This window comes from Miscanthus floridulus, chromosome 18, assembly GCF_019320115.1.
Source record: "Miscanthus floridulus cultivar M001 chromosome 18, ASM1932011v1, whole genome shotgun sequence".
Taxonomy (NCBI): Eukaryota; Viridiplantae; Streptophyta; class Magnoliopsida; order Poales; family Poaceae; genus Miscanthus; species Miscanthus floridulus.
In genome coordinates this window covers 134,796,378-134,814,515 of record NC_089597.1, presented here as the reverse complement: position 1 = coordinate 134,814,515, position 18,138 = coordinate 134,796,378, and the positions used below count along the sequence as shown (strand labels likewise).

The window sequence follows — 18,138 nt, the reverse complement described above, 5'->3', positions numbered from 1 at the left end:
ATATATATATATATATATTTTCCTTTAATTCAAACCTGTAGGCTTGATGGTTGGAGAAAAAGGTCATATGGCAAGACCAAATCAAAACAATTCAAGAGTCTATAGCCGGATTTTTTAATGAGCAGGTCATCGATTCCAAGGGCGAGTTCTACTTCGACCCAACACTGCCATGGAAGCCAAGCTAGAGGATGAGAGGAAACTTGTTATATCACAACAACTGTAATGCAATCTTTTGTAATATATGCACATGAAATAATATAATGTAAAATACACATATGCATGCATGCATGTAAATATATATATGATGCATGCATATATATATATATATATATGATTGAATTGTGTGATTTAATATGTTCATTGTGCTTGAACCGAAACATACTATACGCGCGTATAAATGTATAATTAGCAGCGTACAATACGACTTCGAAAACCTATTTTGAAAAGAAAACAAAAAAAAGAAAAGAAAAGAAAAAAGAAAAAAAACCTTTAGTCCCGGTTCGTATTACCAACCGGGACTAGAGGTGCCGGCCATCGTGGCATGTCAGGAGGCACCTTTAGTCCCGGTTGGTGTTACCCACCGGGACTAAAGGTCCTCCTTTAGTCCCGGTTCCTGACCCGGGACTAAAGGACCCCCTTTAGTCCCGGATGCTTGCTCCCGGGTGGGGAACCGGGACTAGAGGGGTTCCCCACCGGGAGTAAAGCTTTGTTCACTACCAGTGATTAACTTATGGTAACTCCAAATGATAAAATGTTGTTGGTCTGAGGATCTGGGAGTTTATGTTGTACTCATGTCAATATTGCTTTTTACACCAGGCTGCGTTAGTTTGTTTGATTTTATCCATATTATGGTTTTCATCCTAATACTCACCCACAGCTCCCGTCGGCGATGGCCAGATGCGCCCTCGATCCATCCTAATACTCTTTCATGCGATTCAACATGTCTGTTTGGGAAGTTCCATCATCATGTGGTGACTCATGTGTAGGGATGAAAACGGATCGGATATGGACGGATATCACCGATATTATATTTGTTTTCATATTTTTGTCCGGATTCGGATTCGAATACGGATAGTGTCAACTATGTCGGATATGATATGATTGGATATCGACATCATAAATATGCGATTTGAGTATTCGGATACGGATACGATATCGGATGTTGAATATCCGGACTCGGATACGGACAGATCTCAACCCCTCTAAAAGGATTCGGTTTCGAATACGGTCGGAAAATATCCGTACCGTTTTCATCCCTGCTCGTGTGGCTGCACACGCGCACTATTGGATGAAGTGCGACGGCTCGAGTACTTATCACGGCGCCCCCTTGGTCCTCCCTCGAGCTGCGCCCCACAGGTGAGCAATGGAAACACGCAATCGAGGGTCTGGATCCCCGGCCTGTTCGCTGGTTGGTTTCTGGGCTGGTTTGGGCTGGCTGGTGCTGGTTTATTGTGAGAGAAAAATACTGTTGGCTGGCTGATTTGGGCTGGCTGAAACCAACAAGCGAACAGGCTGATTGTGAAGTCCATTTCCCCAGCGATAACTTGATTCTAATTTTTATCCCATCGGTCGTCTGATGCAGTCTCGCTGGGAATCCTGCAGTCACTTTTTTTTGGTGAGGGTCTCTGCTTGTTTGTTTAGCTGTCAAATTTTTGAACGATGTATAGTCCACTCTCATAGGAAACTTCGTGCTGCACAGTTATCAAAAATATGTCCTACTGCAGTGACCAGTTACTATAATTATAATGAGTTATAGTTATTCTCCCCCCCCCCCCCCCAAATGACCGGAAAAAAAAATCTTCTTAGTGGCAGTTAGCTAATAATAGTTATGGTTACAGATGTTTAACAAGAAAATCTTTGTAAATTTCTAATATCATTTACAGATGTTCCTTTCATGATGATTTTTCAGGAGATGGGATCTCCTTGTCAATTGCAATGGAGAAGAAGATCAACTCTAGTGAGGATGCATGCACCATGCAGGAAAATGTGCCTCGATCAGTCCAGGTTGTCTCAGCTGCTCTCCTGTACATGTAGTACCTCTCGAAAACACAATCAAGAAGCTTCCGGAACTTGAGGCACAAAGGCCTCAGTTTGGTGTCAAAATAAATATTCCTAGCTATCATATTTGATGTACATTTGATTTGAGCCCGTTGTAAAAGTTTTGATACATAACGGAATGCTTAGCCTGTTCGGGAAGCCGTATCGTATCGTGGATTATTTACTGCTGGCTAATTTGGTGTGAGAGAAAAACACTGTTCCCGGCTGGAAATTTACGATCGTTTACGAGCAAGCGAACAGGCTGGCGTGCATAGTAGACACGACAATATAACAAATTTGTTTGTTTGTTATGGTAACTGGTCCCTCATATCATCATGATATCGAATCATGGTAACTCCCAAGTCCCAACGCTAACTATGGTAACAATATATTCAGATTATCGTAAGTATTTTTGGTATGGTAAATTAATCTCATTGCTAAAGCAACTTTTTCCTGTATTCCGGTAACAACGTAACTACGTACTCCTGTATTTCGGTAACAATATATTTAGATTAACGTAATTATTTTGAATTTGAATATATATTTCAGCTGTTGACGTATTCTCGTAAATCAGAAAAGTGCTGAATTGCCGTAACTAGGAAGCATGCAAGCTTCCATATTGGCCGTGATTCATTAGCTGTATGCCGGAAGTTGACTAATTAAATAGCTCATAAAGGCAGAAAGCTAGGACCGCAGGTGAATGCTAGGGAGGCACAACCGGTGCACTGTGCCTGCCCTGGCTACAGAATAAGTTTTTTTTAGCTAGTAGCTACAGAATATATATATATAGACTTACTAGTCCATAGCTAGCTACAGAATACCGTATTCTGTAGCCGGACCAAAACTTGCGAACTCAAGACCCACCGCAACTCCCGAGCGAGATTGGCTTTGACTCAGGTGGTCCCCCATCCTAATGCATCCATGCATTCATTTAATCCCGAGATTTTTCTCTTTCCTTTCACCGGCCACGAGAACACCAGGTTCGCCGCCCAAGAACGCAGCCACGAAAACACGTTTTTGCTTCTTCCTGCTGGAGACGTTCCACCACACGGGACACTGCGACGGCGTCGATCTGATCCTTCTCCAACCAACGGTGCGCATCATCCTCATGGGATTCCGGTGACCGGCGACGGCCCTGCCACGGTGGCCTGGCCCCTCGGCGACGCGGCCGGCGGCGGCCCTACTCCCCCGCGCTGCGATCGGCGGCAGCCTCGCTCCCCGTGAAGGCGACGCCGGGCTCAGACGGCCCCTCCCTGTCTTCTCTCGTCATCTCTGGCACGGCACCTTCCCCGTTGGCCTGTGCGCGTCCTCTTCGTCGACTCGGAACCATGACCTGGTCACGATGTGATGCATCAGCCTAGTCGTTGGTGGCTCATCGGCCAGACCTGAGGCGAATCGTCTTTGTCGATGCCCGTCGTAAGTGGATGACAGCTCTGTGATAGAGACTGTGTCCTCTCCTTCGGTGAGTGTGACATCTCCTGTTTATTTGTTGATCGGAATCCTTCTCCTATTTATTTGTTGATCCGAATCCGTGAGTATTATACTGTATTTTTTTCCCTATGCCTCCACTTGATTTATCTCTACTTTCAAATAATTTGTATGGATTTCTCTAATTATCAAACTGCATTGTTGTTCATCTAATTATAGATTCTGATTTTTCCACAATTTTTTTTCTGGAAGATGCTATTAGCCTCATGATCTTGCTAAAAGTTTTATCTTCATTTTTTTCCTAAATCCAGGTGCATAGATCCTGGCTTCCAGCTTCACAGGTTGTGGATCGTACTGCATCAAAGATTCATCAATTCAGAAACCTCCCGTTCGCTTGTTTTAGAATCATACTTTTTCAGCGAACGAACAATATTTTCCTCTCACAACCTAACTGTACTTTCAGCCATGGCTTATCAGCCAACATATGGACCTGATTATATGAATGAAACAAGAAACAGTATAGTCTGTAATTATCGAAGCGGTTTGGTACCATTTTGTGATGTTGAAATATATGATTCGCCCAGTACAAGCTGGTGCTATACAGTATGTACCATTTGAAATATCGTAACTGTCTTATGGCAAAATGGTCTTAATACTATAGTAACTACTTATCATGAATCATTTGACTCTCATGTAATTCTCGTATCAAGAAACTCGAATTCTCGTAATTATTTCATGGTAAACCATTGTCTCAGTTACAATATAGTATAGTTCTAGACTTCATTCATTCTCGTAACTGGCCGACTAGTTACATGGAACAACCAAAACCTAAACAAAGTAACTCATCATGTAATTGTCATATATACACACACTCACGCACGTACACGCGTGTTGTATGTACGTAGTCGCGTACGTTTAGAGATGGCTAGCTAGCGAGATACATGCATACAGAGCTAGCTAAGCTTAGCATGAGTATCTTGGATGGCATCATATATACTGATGAGCTAGTACACATACATGGCATATGCAACAAAGTACATTAACAGCTAGGTTGCGCTGTCATCCATGCCATTAAGAATAAGTTACCGTGAGTGGTGCCATGGTTGCTCCAGCTTGAGAGGTCGTGGGGATTTGCTTTGTACAGTAGCAAGGTTTTCCTGCAATACAAGAGAGAAGGTCTCGCCTTCCACTGCTAAATGAGTGAGACAGCTCTCCTGGGCCCTGGCGGCGCGGCGGTCGCCCGCCTCCCCCTAAGCCCGGCGAGCTTCCCTCTCCGGCGTCGCCATCCGGTGCGGCTGTACGCTGCGGCCTCCCGGCGGTGCTGCCCTTCCTCTGCTCTAGGTTCGGTAAGCCCCTTCTCCGGCGTTGACTCCCTGTGTGGTCGGTTTGGTGTTTGGAGCTTGTGCTCCCCCCCTCTTTCGGCTGGTCTTTTCTGGAGCTCTGTGTTCATCTCTCCGCTGGCTATGGCGGTCTCCTTCTCTCGGGCAGTGGGGCTGGAGTTTGCCCGCTTCATTCAGGAGAAGTTCAAGGTTCCGGTCACCTCTATTTCACCTTCAAATACAGATTTCTCTCTCTTAGTGGCCTTTGGCAGATGCCGCTTCCGCTTAGAGATTGATTTCGTGGAGCAAGCTCTATGTTCCATTCTGGGTGTCTTGGCCGGCAGCTTCAGAGCCTGCCTGATTGAAGATAGAGTGTTTTTGTTCACAGTTTCCTGCAAAGCTGTTGGTTTCGAAGTTTACAGAATCAGGAACTTTGTCTGCGCTGATTTCAAGCTTTCTTTCCATCTTTTCAATGATTTGGGGCTTCAGTCAGCTCGTTCTCAGTCGATCTCTGAAGGCAGGCAGGTTTTTCCTTGGATTGATGTTGGCTCTCGCCAGAATTTATCCTATGCTGAAGTGTTAAAGAAACCAGCCTCAGTTCTCACGGGTGCTAATGGTGTGCCAGTTGGGCAACTTGGGGGCACTTCTTCTACAACTGAGAAGCGAAACAAGAACAATTCAGTATTTGATCGCTTAGTGTTCCCAAGAGTATCTGTTTATGATCGGATATCTTGGCCTTCGTCTGAACCCTCTCATGCAGATTCTACCTGGAAATCGTCAGAGCGTTTGCAGTGACATAGTGATTGCAGTTCGTCGGATGTTCAGATTAACTCTGTCAGGGATGAACTTGGTTTGAATCTCAGTTTGAATTTGGCCAGTGGCTCCTTGGATTCAAAATTAAATGGCAATCAATTGCAAAGGCAAAACTCCTTGGGCTTAGTGAGATGTCGGTGTTGCCTCTCGAACTCGCATTCGAGGCAAAAATGCACTTTCCCCATCAAATACTCTAAATGCTTGGGCTGGGGCCACATTGCAGAGACCTGCTCTCAAGGTTGGAAAAAGTTGCATACATTAGTTGCAGGGCGGCCAGTTGATAATTTCGCTAGAGGTGATAGCTTCGTTTCTGATGTTTCTAAATGGTTCAAGACGGCGGTCTCCCTGTCAATGGGCCCAACGGCCACGCCTCATTCTTTTGATCTGAATGACCCTATAGTCGACCCTTCGCCTTCCACCGCTGTAACAGAGGATAAATTGGACCCCGAATCCACTGTTCGGCCATAGGCTCCCTCTTCATCAGAAACCCCAGTGGCTCACTCTCACTAGGCCAGCCTGCTTGCGTCTTGCATCAGCCAGCAATGGCTTACCAAAGAGCAGACCCAAGGCCCTTTCTTCCATGTGGAATGGATACGATGGAGATTCAGGGTCGGCCATCGATGGCAAGGGTGGTGTGTTTGCGACCTCGAGCAAAGAACAATGATCTGGCGATCGTCACCATCAACCCCCTGCCGCAAGTTCAGGTAACCTTCCAGGCCATCCATGAAGTGTTGTCAGATTTCTTGGTGCATGAGAAAGCTTTGGGTTTCAAGACCATACTGCCAACGCACTTGGGTCAGGCCTTGGCCAGGTTTCGTTTTCCTTATCAAAGGGATCAGTTGATTAGTGAGGGCCCCCAACAATTTGGCAATGTCACTCTCACTTTTGTAGAACATAACAAGGGTCGCAATTGGCGTGCTTTTAATTTCAATCGTGAGTGTTGGATTATGATGATGGGGTTCCCTCAGGATTACAGAGAAGATGAATACATAACAAATGCTACTAGTTCCTTTGGAAGGGTCATGTACTGGATTGATGATCCAGCTTACATCAATAGAATTCTTGTTAGAGCTCGTGTCAGTGATCTTGAAGATATTCCCAACTTTCTGGTGGTTACAGAGGGGGAGAATCATCATGGATAGTCATGGATGGTGCAATGTGAGGTCCTGCTTGGTGAGATGCTTGGTGGGCAGCCAGCAGATGAAGATCCCACTCCTGGACCTGGTGACATTCCTCAAAATGGTCCTTTTGATTTCTTCGGTTTCGGTCAGAATGGGCTGCTCCTTTTGGTCAGCAGGGACAGCAGCCTCAGATGGGCCCTCAGCCCAACCCTTTTACTGGTCCTAACAATGCTCCTCAAGATCTGGATGCTCAGCCCATGGCTGATGATGTGTGGGCTCCATGGCAGAACAATGAAGTCCCGGTTTAGGCTCCTATGATGGATTTAAATGGGCTTCCCCTGAACTTGGTCCCTAATCTGAATGTTGAGCCGGTGGTGGACATGGCTGAGGTCATCATTGATCCCCCAGTGACCCCCTAGCCTTATGCTCCTGGCCCTGATGTCTTTCTGAATCAGGTCAATGAGATTGAGGAAGATGAGGAGGAAGCTGATGAAGTGATGGAACTCCTGAACAATAGCTTGATTGATAATTTGGATGGACCACAGCAAGCAGAAGTCAACATTCCAGCTCTGAATCATCCAATGGAGAACTTTTTGCATCATGAAGAGGATGCTGATCTTCTGATGGGTGATGAGATGGAACAGATTGAAGTGCTACAACCTCATAACCTTAATGTTGGAATGGTGAGAATTCATGAAACTTTTGTGGGGAACCAGTACTGCCAAACAGAAAAAGCTTCACTCTTGGGGGACCTTCCTTGCCTGCAAGTCCTTGGACTCAGTTTCTGTCTACAAACCAGAATGTGCCTAAGTGTGTGATTCCAGTGCCATGGGTCAATTTCTTTTCAGCTCTGTTGCTCTCTCCTAAGCATTTTGATAGTGCCAAGAGCTTGTTGACTTCCATTATTCCAGCTACTCTGATGAAGTCTTAGGTAGGTGTTAACTTCTTCATTCCAAATAGTTGCTTGGGACTTTCCTAGGTTTCTTGTGTGCTTAATGAGGCAGGGGATGTTTCAGATAAAAACACCTCACCCATTGACCTAAATGGGGAAGTTGAGGCTCAGAATAGAATCACTGATGATAGCTTGGATCATGCAGTTGAGTTTGATCTTTCTGGTTTGTTGGAGTTGTTCCAAATTCACTCCAGGATACAGGCCAGGCTTCTGACGGAGCGAAGCTCCGGCCCAAGCCTCCGGCGACGGGCCTCCGCTTCGCTCCGTCAGAAGCCTGGCCCATCAGGTCTCGCCCTTGTGCTCGGGGGGTGCGGGGGGCGGAGCCCCCCGTGGTACGGTACGGTATATACACCCTTGCTATGGTTTCGTGGAGACTTGATTCTCTTGTAAGCCGCCATAGGCGTGTAACCCAAAACTCTTGAGATAGTGAGATTGTTGCTGGCACATCGGAGGGGTTTTCCACGTTAAATCGTGTGTCTCCTCTGTGGTTTGATTCTTTACTTCATATTCCTATACGTCGTTCATAACAAGTGGTACCAGAGCTTTGGTTGCTGTTAGGGTTCATGACGACGTCGATGAAGTTCGATCTTCCGCTGCTGAACTACGACACGCGGTTCTCGCTATGGTAAGTCAAGATGCGGGGGATTCTGGCGCAGACTCATGACTATGATGAGGCGCTGGATAGTTTCGGAAAGAGGAAGGCCGAGTGGACTCCAGAAGAGATCCGCAAGGATCAGAAGGCGCTCGCCCTAATTCAGTTGCATCTTCATAATGATATTTTGCAGGAGTGTCTGAAAGAGAAAACTGCTGCAGAACTATGGCTGAAACTGGAATCGATCTGTATGTCCAAGGATCTAACCAGTAAGATGCAGATGAAGATGAAGCTATTCACTCTGAAGATGAAGGAGGACGATTCAGTGATGAGCCACATCGCTGAATTCAAGAAGATCGTCGCCGACCTAGTGTCGATGGAGGTGAAGTATGATGATGAGGACTTAGGTCTTTTACTGCTATGTTCTTTGCCAAATTCGTATGCAAATTTTCGTGACACCATACTCTTGAGCCGTGATGAACTAACCCTAAAGAAAGTTTATGAGGCTCTCCAGTCTAGGGAGAAGATGAGAGGCATGGTGCAGAATGACGGGACGTCGTCCTCCAAGGGCGATGCTTTGCATGTGAGAGGCAGAACTGAAAACAGATCCTCAAATGATGGCAATGATGGTAGAAAGAACTACGAAAGGAGAGGCCGTTCAAAGTCCAAGCCGCATGGTAATAAAAAGTTCTGTGTTTATTGCAAGCTGACAAATCATAATGTTGAGGATTGCAGAAAAGTACAGAATAAGGAGAAGATGAAAAACAAGTCGGCTGGTAAGGTCTCTGTTGCTGCTGCTGCGTCTGATGATGATTCTGGAGATTGTCTGGTAGTATTTGCTGGTTGTGTTGCTGGTCATGATGAATGGATTCTCGATTCCGCATGTTCATTTCATATTTGCACTAACAGAAATTGGTTTAGCTCGTATAAGCCTGTGCAGAAAGGGGATGTTGTGCGGATGGGAGATGATAACCCGTGTGACATTGTGGGGATTGGATCAGTTCAGATCAAGACTGATGATGGCATGACACGCACGCTGAAAAATGTCAGGTATATACCAGGGATGTCCAGAAATCTTATCTCATTGAGCACGCTTGATGCAGAAGGTTACAAATATTCCGGTTCAGATGGTGTTCTGAAGGTATCAAAAGGTTCTCTTGTTTGTTTGAAAGGTGATCTTAATTCGGCAAAGTTATATGTCCTTAGAGGGTGTACTTTACCTGGTTCTGATTCCGCTGTTGCTGCTGTTACTAATGATGAACCTAGTAAAACTAACCTTTGGCATATGCGTTTGGGACATATGAGTCACCATGGTATGGCAGAATTGATGAAGAGAAACCTGCTGGATGGCTGCACTTCGAGTAAAATAAAGTTTTGTGAGCATTGTAGCCAGCAACCTATAAAGAAGCTATTCGTTGTGGTGATACTGAGAATTGGATTTCTGCTATGCATGAGGAGATGCAGTCTCTTGAGAAGAACAGTACATGGGAGATTGTACCTTTGCCTAACAATAAGAAGACCATCAGCTGCAAATGGATCTTCAAGAGAAAGGAGGGTTTATCTCCAAGCGAGCCTCCAAAGTATAAGGCAAGGTTAGTTGCTAAAGGCTACAGTCAAATTCCGGGTGTTGACTACAATGATGTGTTCTCTCCAGTGGTAAAACACAGTTCAATTCGTACTTTCCTTAGTATTGTTGCTTCACATGATCTTGAGCTTGAGCAGTTAGATGTGAAGACTGCGTTTTTGCATGGAGAGCTTGAGGAGGACATATACATGGACCAACCAGAAGGGTTCATAGTGCCTGGCAAGGAAAAATATGTGTGCAAGTTGAAGAGATTCTTGTATGGTTTGAAACAGTCCCCTCGTCAGTGGAACAAGAGGTTTGATTTATTTATGTTAGCACACAGTTTTAAAAGATCTAAGTATGATAGTTGTGTTTACATCAAGCATGTTAATGGATCACCTATATATTTGCTGTTATATGTTGATGATATGCTGATTGCTGCCAAGAGTAAGATTGAAATCACTAAGTTAAAGAAGCTATTGAGTAGCGAGTTTGATATGAAAGACCTTGGTAGTGCTAAGAAAATTCTTGGTATGGAAATTAGTAGAGACAGAAAATCTGGTTTGCTATTTCTTAGTCAACAAAATTATATCAAGAAAGTTCTTCAGCGTTTCAACATGCAAAATGCTAAGGCTGTTAGTACCCCTATTGCACCTCACTTTAAGTTGTCAGCTGCTCAGTGTCCTAGTACAGATGCAGAGATTGAATACATGTTAAGGGTTCCTTATTCTAGTGCTGTTGGGTCTTTGATGTATGCCATGGTTTGCTCTCGTCCAGATTTGTTATATGCTATGAGTCTTGTTAGTAGATATATGTCTAATCCTGGCAAAGAACATTGGAGGGCAGTTCAGTGGATTTTCAGGTACCTCAGAGGCACAGCAGATTCCTGTTTAAAGTTTGGAAGAACTGATAAGGGTCTTATTGGCTATGTAGATTCTGATTATGCTGCTGATCTGGATAGGCGAAGATCACTTACAGGTTATGTGTTTACTGTTGGTAGTTGTGCTGTGAGTTGGAGGGCTACTTTACAGTCAGTTGTTGCTTTGTCTACTACTGAAGCAGAATATATGGCTATTTGTGAAGCGTGCAAAGAATTAATTTGGCTGAAAGATTTGTACGCTGAGCTTTGTGGAGTTGAATCTTGCATAAGTTTGCACTGTGATAGTCAAAGTGCAATTTACCTCACTAAAGATCAGATGTTCCATGAGAGAACTAAGCACATAGATATCAAGTATCATTTTGTGCGTGATGTGATTGAAGAAGGTAAGCTGAAGGTATGCAAGATTAGTACTCATGATAATCCTGTCGATATGATGACAAAGCCTGTTCCTGTTGCTAAGTTTGAGCTGTGCTCAAGCTTAGTTGGTTTAATTGGATAGTCCAAGAGACTATTGTTGGCACCAGTGGTTTTCTATCTTTGTTATGTTCAGGATGAAGGGTTGATTTATGATACAAGATGAATTTGTCTCAAGGTGGAGTTTGTTGGAGTTGTTCCAAATTCACTCCAGGATATAGGCCAGGCTTCTGACGGAGCGAAGCTCCGGCCCAAGCCTCTGGCGACGGGCCTCCGCTTCGCTCCGTCAGAAGCCTGGCCCATCAGGTCTCGCCCCTGTGCTCGGGGGGTGCGGGGGGCGGAGCCCCCGTGGTACGGTACGGTATATACACCCTTGCTAGGGTTTCGTGGAGACTTGATTCTCTTGTAAGCCGCCATAGGCGTGTAACCCAAAACTCTTGAGATAGTGAGATTGTTGCTGGCTGGTGCCCGTGGTTTTTCCCCTTCACATCGGAGGGGTTTTCCACGTTAAATCGTGTGTCTCCTCTGTGATTTGATTCTTTACTTCATATTCCTATACGTCGTTCATAACATGGTTCTCATGTGAACTGCTCCCCCCACAAGAAGACCAACAGAAAGATTGCCGTTGTAGAAACCCAGGTGCGAAGGAGCCCAAGATTTAAAGATCTAAAGAAGGGCTTCAAAGGACCCTAGTGCAAGGACAAGGCTTGTCTTGTCTGCAATGCTTCTCCTCCCTCCCTTTCAGCAAACACCATCAGAAGGCTGGGAGTTGATCTCTGCAATATTGATCCTGCTCTTCTAACTGATGAGAAGCTTAACAAGAAGAAGAAGAAGACCGCCCGTGTGGGGAAGGGTCCCGCCCTGAAGAAGGGGAATCAGAACCATCACAACTCCAATGATGCAAGCACAAGCTCCAGCAAGCCCTAAAGATGGCAGCCCTGCTTGGGATCTGGTGGCCTCTCTTTATTTTGCTTTCAGGGCTGTGCCCTTAGTTTTTCTTCTGTCCCATAGTAGTTGTGCCTCCTGGTTGAATGCTTTATGTTTTCAGTTGGTGTGCTTTTGTGTTAAGCAATCTAGTACCTATGCTATGTATATTGTACTTGCTCTCTATCCTAAATTAGCTTATCATGAATTCTAGACCTTGCTTTAAGTCCTGGAATGTGTTATGTTGGAATGTAATTGGTTTAAACTCTGCAAGTAAATGGGATTCGATTAGAGATAAGATAGTAGAGAGTGGGTGTGGCATCTTCTGTCTTCAGGAAACCAAGAGGGATTCTTTTGATTGGATGTACATTAGGAAGTTTTCTTTTCCATGTGTTACAAACTGTACTCCATCACATTATGGAAGTGTTACTATAGCTAAAAAAAGTGTTACAACAGAGAATCACCGTAACACTAGACAAATGTTCCAATAAATATATAAATGTGTTACAACGTAGTAACACTTTTCTATATATAAAAGAACACATTCCGTGTTACAATAGATCAGTCTATAGTAACATGACCAATTGGAACACATATAAAAAAATGTGTTACTGAGAGAGCTAGTAACACTTTTTTCAACCTATAGTAACACAAGTTGGTGTTACTATATCCCCGTGTTGTAGTAGTGAATTGTCATGCTAGTGTACGGTTGGAACTTAAGGTGCAAAACTTTTGTGCTACGGGCATAGAACAACACGTATGGGTGAATTTAGCTAAGCATAGATTTCATTTTTGTGAAACTTTTAGATTAGCTTAATTCACTCCACCCCTAGCTAATGGATGTCTTGATTCTTTCAATAGACAAGCCCCTAATTAAAATGGACTTTGGCACAGTTGTTGCATGTGGACTCTAAGGCCCTCCACAATGTACTAGTGAAGCCAGAAAATGAGTGGACCCAGATACAACAAAACAAACATCACGCAGAAAGGCTGCAGTGTGCAAAGAAACGTAGAAGCGCTGCTATCTAGAGATCTGGGACCCACAGTGCAATAAAATATCTCATATCTTCTCTCCACCGTCTATTTCATTGGCTGATGACTTCAATGATCAACTGTTGCTATAGTAGAAAAATGTTATTTTAAGAAAGTGGGAGCGGAGCAAGAACATTCACCGCTCCTGGTTTCTTTGGCATCACTCAGAGATAGCATCGCTTGTCACAGCATTGCCAGTGGTTCTTATTTGCTCTCTCTCCAAACTTGGCATCACTCAAGGCATACATTGCGAAAGGCCTAAGGTGGGGGAGAAGAGACAAGTTTCAAGGCGGGTGGATGAAGAGCGGCCTTGGTGTCAGTAGCCGAGTGGCTAGGTAGGAGGTAGCGCCTCTTTTTGTGGGTGAGGGGCGGGGTGGTGGTGGTACAGTGGCATGCATATGAGGGGTGGCGGTGCAATCATGTGTGAGGTTGTGAGCGGGTGGCAGCGCTTTTGCGAGATTGAAGGGAAAGAGGAAGAAGGGAAAAAAGAGGTTGATAGGTGGACCCTGCATATCTACTACCTCATCTTAACTTTCGGTGTTTTGGAACCAAACACAGAATAAAGAATGGACTTGTCCCATTAACAGACATGAAATAGAATTGCTCCACCCCTAAAATGAGGGACATGACTATCTAATATGGTCATACCTAAATGTCTCTGTTGACACCCAAAAGTGTGCCAACGTGGAAATTGGGTTGCGCTAGTGAATTTCTAACATGAAAAGGGTATTGGAAAATATTTGGCGCGACAAACAACAAAGAAACATGCGAAGAAGAAGGAAGATGGCGCTTGGCCCGACAAAGTCGGCTAGGCTGGCTCCTTTGTCCAGAGTCGACTAAGCCGACTGCCCCTGTTTCGGCCCGACCACAGTGCCAAGAGTCTACGAAAACTGTTGCTGAGTTCGAGCCGGTTTGGTTTCCAAATCGGTTCTGGACTCTTTTTCAATGTGAGAAACTTGGAGAACTCATTTTGGGATTCACTACTACAGAATAAACAATCACTGCCGCCCCTATCACTAACGGAATTTTAAAACCGACACTGATAGATGCATCATTGCCGTTTCGTAAGAAAAAAGGCTATCACTACCGGATTTTCTAACAAACCAACAATGATAGATATTATCACCACCGGATGGTAATAAAAGCCGGCAGTGATGTCTATCACTGTCGGTTGCATTTCACAGACCACCAGTGATCCATAGGCTCCGGACCAGAAATTTTTATTCATCCTGGCTAACTCGTCCGTGCGCACCTTTCTTCATCTCTCCCCGCTCTCTCTCCCTCTCTCTCCTGAAGATATTTCTCTGCTCCTCAAACCTCCTCCAGATTTCCCCAAATCCACCTCGCTGTGGCCGCTGGCGAGCGGCCGGGACGCCAGCGCGGCTCAGGCATGAGGCCGCCGCGGGCGTGAGGCCGCCGTAGACACCGGCAAGCGGTCGGGATCCCGGCATGGCTTCTTCCTCCTGGCGCTGGCGAGCTGATCCACCCGGCGACGAGCTTCTTCCTCCCGACGACCAGCGCGAGCGTGGCTCGGGTGACCGGCGCAAGCGTGGGCGGGCGGGCGACCGCAGGCGGCTCGCGTGGATCCACCTCGACGGCGGGAGGGCGAGAAGTGTCGGTGGCTTCTACCTCATGGCTCATGGTACTCTTTCTCTTCCCCGGCAATTTTTCCTTCCCGATGCTCTTTCTCCTCTCTCACACTATGTCTCCTCAGATCTGTCTTGGGGGGCGGCGAATGGGGGCGCGGCTTCAGATCTTGAGTTTGAGCGGCGAGGGGCGGCCTCCGGCGTGAGACCAAGCTCACCCTTCCCGGCGGAATCTCCACTCTCTCCCCCTCCCCTCACTCTATGTTGTATGAATCAATTTGTGGATGAGTTGATTTGTGGTGTGTTGAACCCTTCTGTGTGATGTATGAATCGATTCGATTTGTGGATGAGTTGATTTGTGTTGTGTTGAATCCCTCCTCCTTTGTCTATGATGTATGAGTTGTTTCTTGTATGAACTGCTTGATGGAGCGGCGGTGGGGGGAGCCAGCGAGCATGGCGGTGGTGGCGGTAGCTAGCAAGCATGGCGGTGGCGGCGGTAGGCAGCGAGCTTGCTTGATGTACTTTTTTGCTTTTTTAAAGCTTATCACTGTCGGGTGAAGTGCCGGCACTAATAGCCAAGAGGCATCACTGCCGCTACACCACTGTCGGTTCAAAATCCGGCAGTAAAGGGGGTTTTTGAACCAACAGTGATGTGAAGAACTGGGGTAGTGATTGTTGCCTACTAGCTAGGATAAGACGACCCCCTATATATATAAATGAGTGGATCACAGCCGAGAGGTCTGTACCCTGTTATTTGTCACATCTTCCGGCATGTTCTAGGTGGTCTTGCCAATCCTAGGACAACCTCTACATGCTCCTCCCAGCTGACGGGTCTTTCCGGGAGATGTTCGAGAGTCTACCCGACGAAGAACTGACTCAACATCGGCCTATCTGACCTCTCGGTTGGTTTCGTCGATCCGCTGCGTTTTTGCTACAATCAAGGTTTGATTGCGACCGCTAGCGTGCTAGTCCTTGCTGTTGTGTGGTTCTAGAAGGCTCGACCTTTTAACACCAACAAAGACTTGAGACGGTCCGGTGGTAGCAATTTCTATAGGCAGTCTACAAACTTTGTGTTCTATGACATAATAACGATAGAATTTATAGCACAGTATATAATGCAGAAATTTCATTTTCTGAAATTCCTATGACGGCTTATGGGCTCCGTTTGCTGGTCTGAAACTTGACTGAAACTGGCTGAAAAATACTGTTCCGGTTGAATTGTTGTGATAGAAAAATACTATTACGGCTGAAAAAAGAAGTCGAACAAGCCGAATATGGGGTAAGCCGAACAGGCCATGACGTTGAATACGGAATCGATTATAACAATTTGTGTTTATTTATTCCATGGGCAAATTCGATACATGGATGGATATTGCATACGCTCTGACGTCTCCATCATAACATTATTATTATGGGCATGCTGCTTGCCGTACGTAGCTCTTATCAGTAGTAATGCCCCATTATTTACGCGTCAGCGTGATGCTCCAAGGTAGCAGTTGTAGTTCCAGCAAGGGATGTGCTTCGGTGCTTCCGAAGGAACTCTGGTTGTAGCAGTCCAAGTTGTCGCCATAGCTGATACCAAGGATGTCGCAGTAGCTGGTGTAGAAGAAAGTCCGGTTGGCAACACGGTCGTCGTAGCCGTGGCCGCACTCGAGGCCGCCATTGATGATGTTGGTGATGACGCCGTAGCCCGGCAGCCTCCCCGCGGCCTCGTCGGCGGCCGAGGGGGTCCACTGCTCGGTGATGACGTCGTGGCACGACGGCTTGGGCGACTGCGGCGTCATCCAGAACCAGATGGCCGTCTTGAAGGAGACGACGGCGTCCGACGCCACCAACTCCGGGTTGCTCAGCAGGTCCTCGCCGATGGTGGGGTCCTGCCCGGCGGGCCCGTAGTTGTAGTTGTAGGAGAGCTGGATAGGCCCGCGGCCGAAGTACTTCTTGCCGGGGACGCACGGCCACTGGGCTTTGTCGCCCTCCATGTCGCAGTAGTCGTCGGTGGCGCCCTGCTCCTCCTTGTAGCAGTAGCCCCGCCGTCGGGCGCCTCCGGCCACCCGCCCGTGGTCTCGTGCCCCGTCTGCCCCAGGAACGCGGCGAGCTCGCGCTTCTGGATCTCCGTGTCGCCCGTGGTGCCGAAGCCGTCGAAGGCGTTGGCCGCGGTGATGAAGGCGTCGTACGTGTAGAAGCCCCGAGCTGGGCACTGGACGTCGTTGCGGTTCTTCAGCATCCTCTCGAACAGAGCTTCTGTGATAATGGACGCCACGCCGCCACCGCTCGGGGGGCTAGGGGTGGGAGTGGGAGGGGGAGGCCCTGGAGGGGGTGGGGGCGGGGTGCTGCCGCCGCAGCTGCCGGTGCACTGGCTCTGGCAGCCATCTCCGCAGTAGTCGGAGGTGGAGCCGCAGTATCCCCACTGGCTGCAACAGAGGCAGTCCGCGCAGAGCGCCCCGTCGGCTTGCTCGCCGCACTGAGCAGCTCGAGCGGACACGGCGAACGCCACGGCCAACACGGTCACTAGTGCCAGTGCTCTCATCATGGCCTGGTGCGTGCCAGAAGAGGAGGGAGAGCATGCCCTTATATACAGGCAGCAGGGCAGGCTGGCACAATGGAGGATCTCATCTCGATTACTCCTTGTTCTCAACTATAGGTAGCCCAGAGGGCCCGTCCTGGCACAGTCCGGACACGTTGCAAGGATCTAGATGGCTAGAAAAGAGAGGGTTTGAATAGACTAAATATAGGGCTTTTATCCATTAAAGGTACTGTTGTTTAAATTTACTAGATATGTGTTGCACGGGTGCTACGAATTATTGTCCACGGCTACTGCAAAGGTTTTGATCATTTTCACAAAATAATTTAAAACTATTAAATGATTTTGTATTGGGAACCTAAACTATTTTGAAACACTTTTAGGCTTTTTTATCATATTCAAAATAATTCACGTGAATGCCAATTCTTTTGTTCCTCGATTTAGTACGCCCCTGACATCGAGCCTCTTCCGGGTTCTGGTCTGCGACTTTGGAGTTGACAAATTTTTAAGGACCGACTTTGGAGTAGTCTACGGATTGTACATTGCCTTAGGCTTTTCAAGATTTATATATATTTCACACGCAATGGCATGGTTACACTCTCTGGTCGAAAGGAACTTAACAGAATTCGAATACTATTTTTTGGATTTGGTTTTGATTTTATATAGATTTAATTTATAAGTTTCAATCAATTTGTGTATTGTTTGTGCTTTGTATTGGGAACCCTAAAGTCTACGAAAATCTTGATATCACATCTTTTACTACTCATTTGCTATTTTTGTTTCTTTGCATTTTCTCATCTGGAATGCTCCACTTTTTTTCTATTCTTGCCTTCAACTCCTTGCTGAATATTAGATCAAGAAAACTCACATACTCTCGGACAGGACTGACCTCGATAAGAACTTGTCTCCCTCCAACTCGAACTCGACGTGAACTCGTCTCGGAGTCTTGGTGATG

The 18,138-nt window shown here is 46.3% G+C and overlaps 1 long non-coding RNA gene and 1 pseudogene across 1 annotated transcript; one reads left to right on the top strand and one right to left on the bottom strand.

Annotated features, from left to right (window-relative positions):
* Positions 1-4,428: 4,428 nt before the first annotated feature.
* On the top strand, positions 4,429-14,899 carry LOC136519481 (uncharacterized). Its single transcript, XR_010774932.1, has 3 exons — positions 4,429-4,811; positions 14,403-14,718; positions 14,791-14,899. It is a non-coding gene; the product is annotated as an uncharacterized lncRNA (long non-coding RNA).
* A 1,094-nt stretch (positions 14,900-15,993) lies between these two features.
* On the bottom strand, positions 15,994-17,192 carry LOC136523147 (chitinase 1-like; annotated as a pseudogene).
* Between the last annotated feature and the right edge of the window lie 946 nt (positions 17,193-18,138).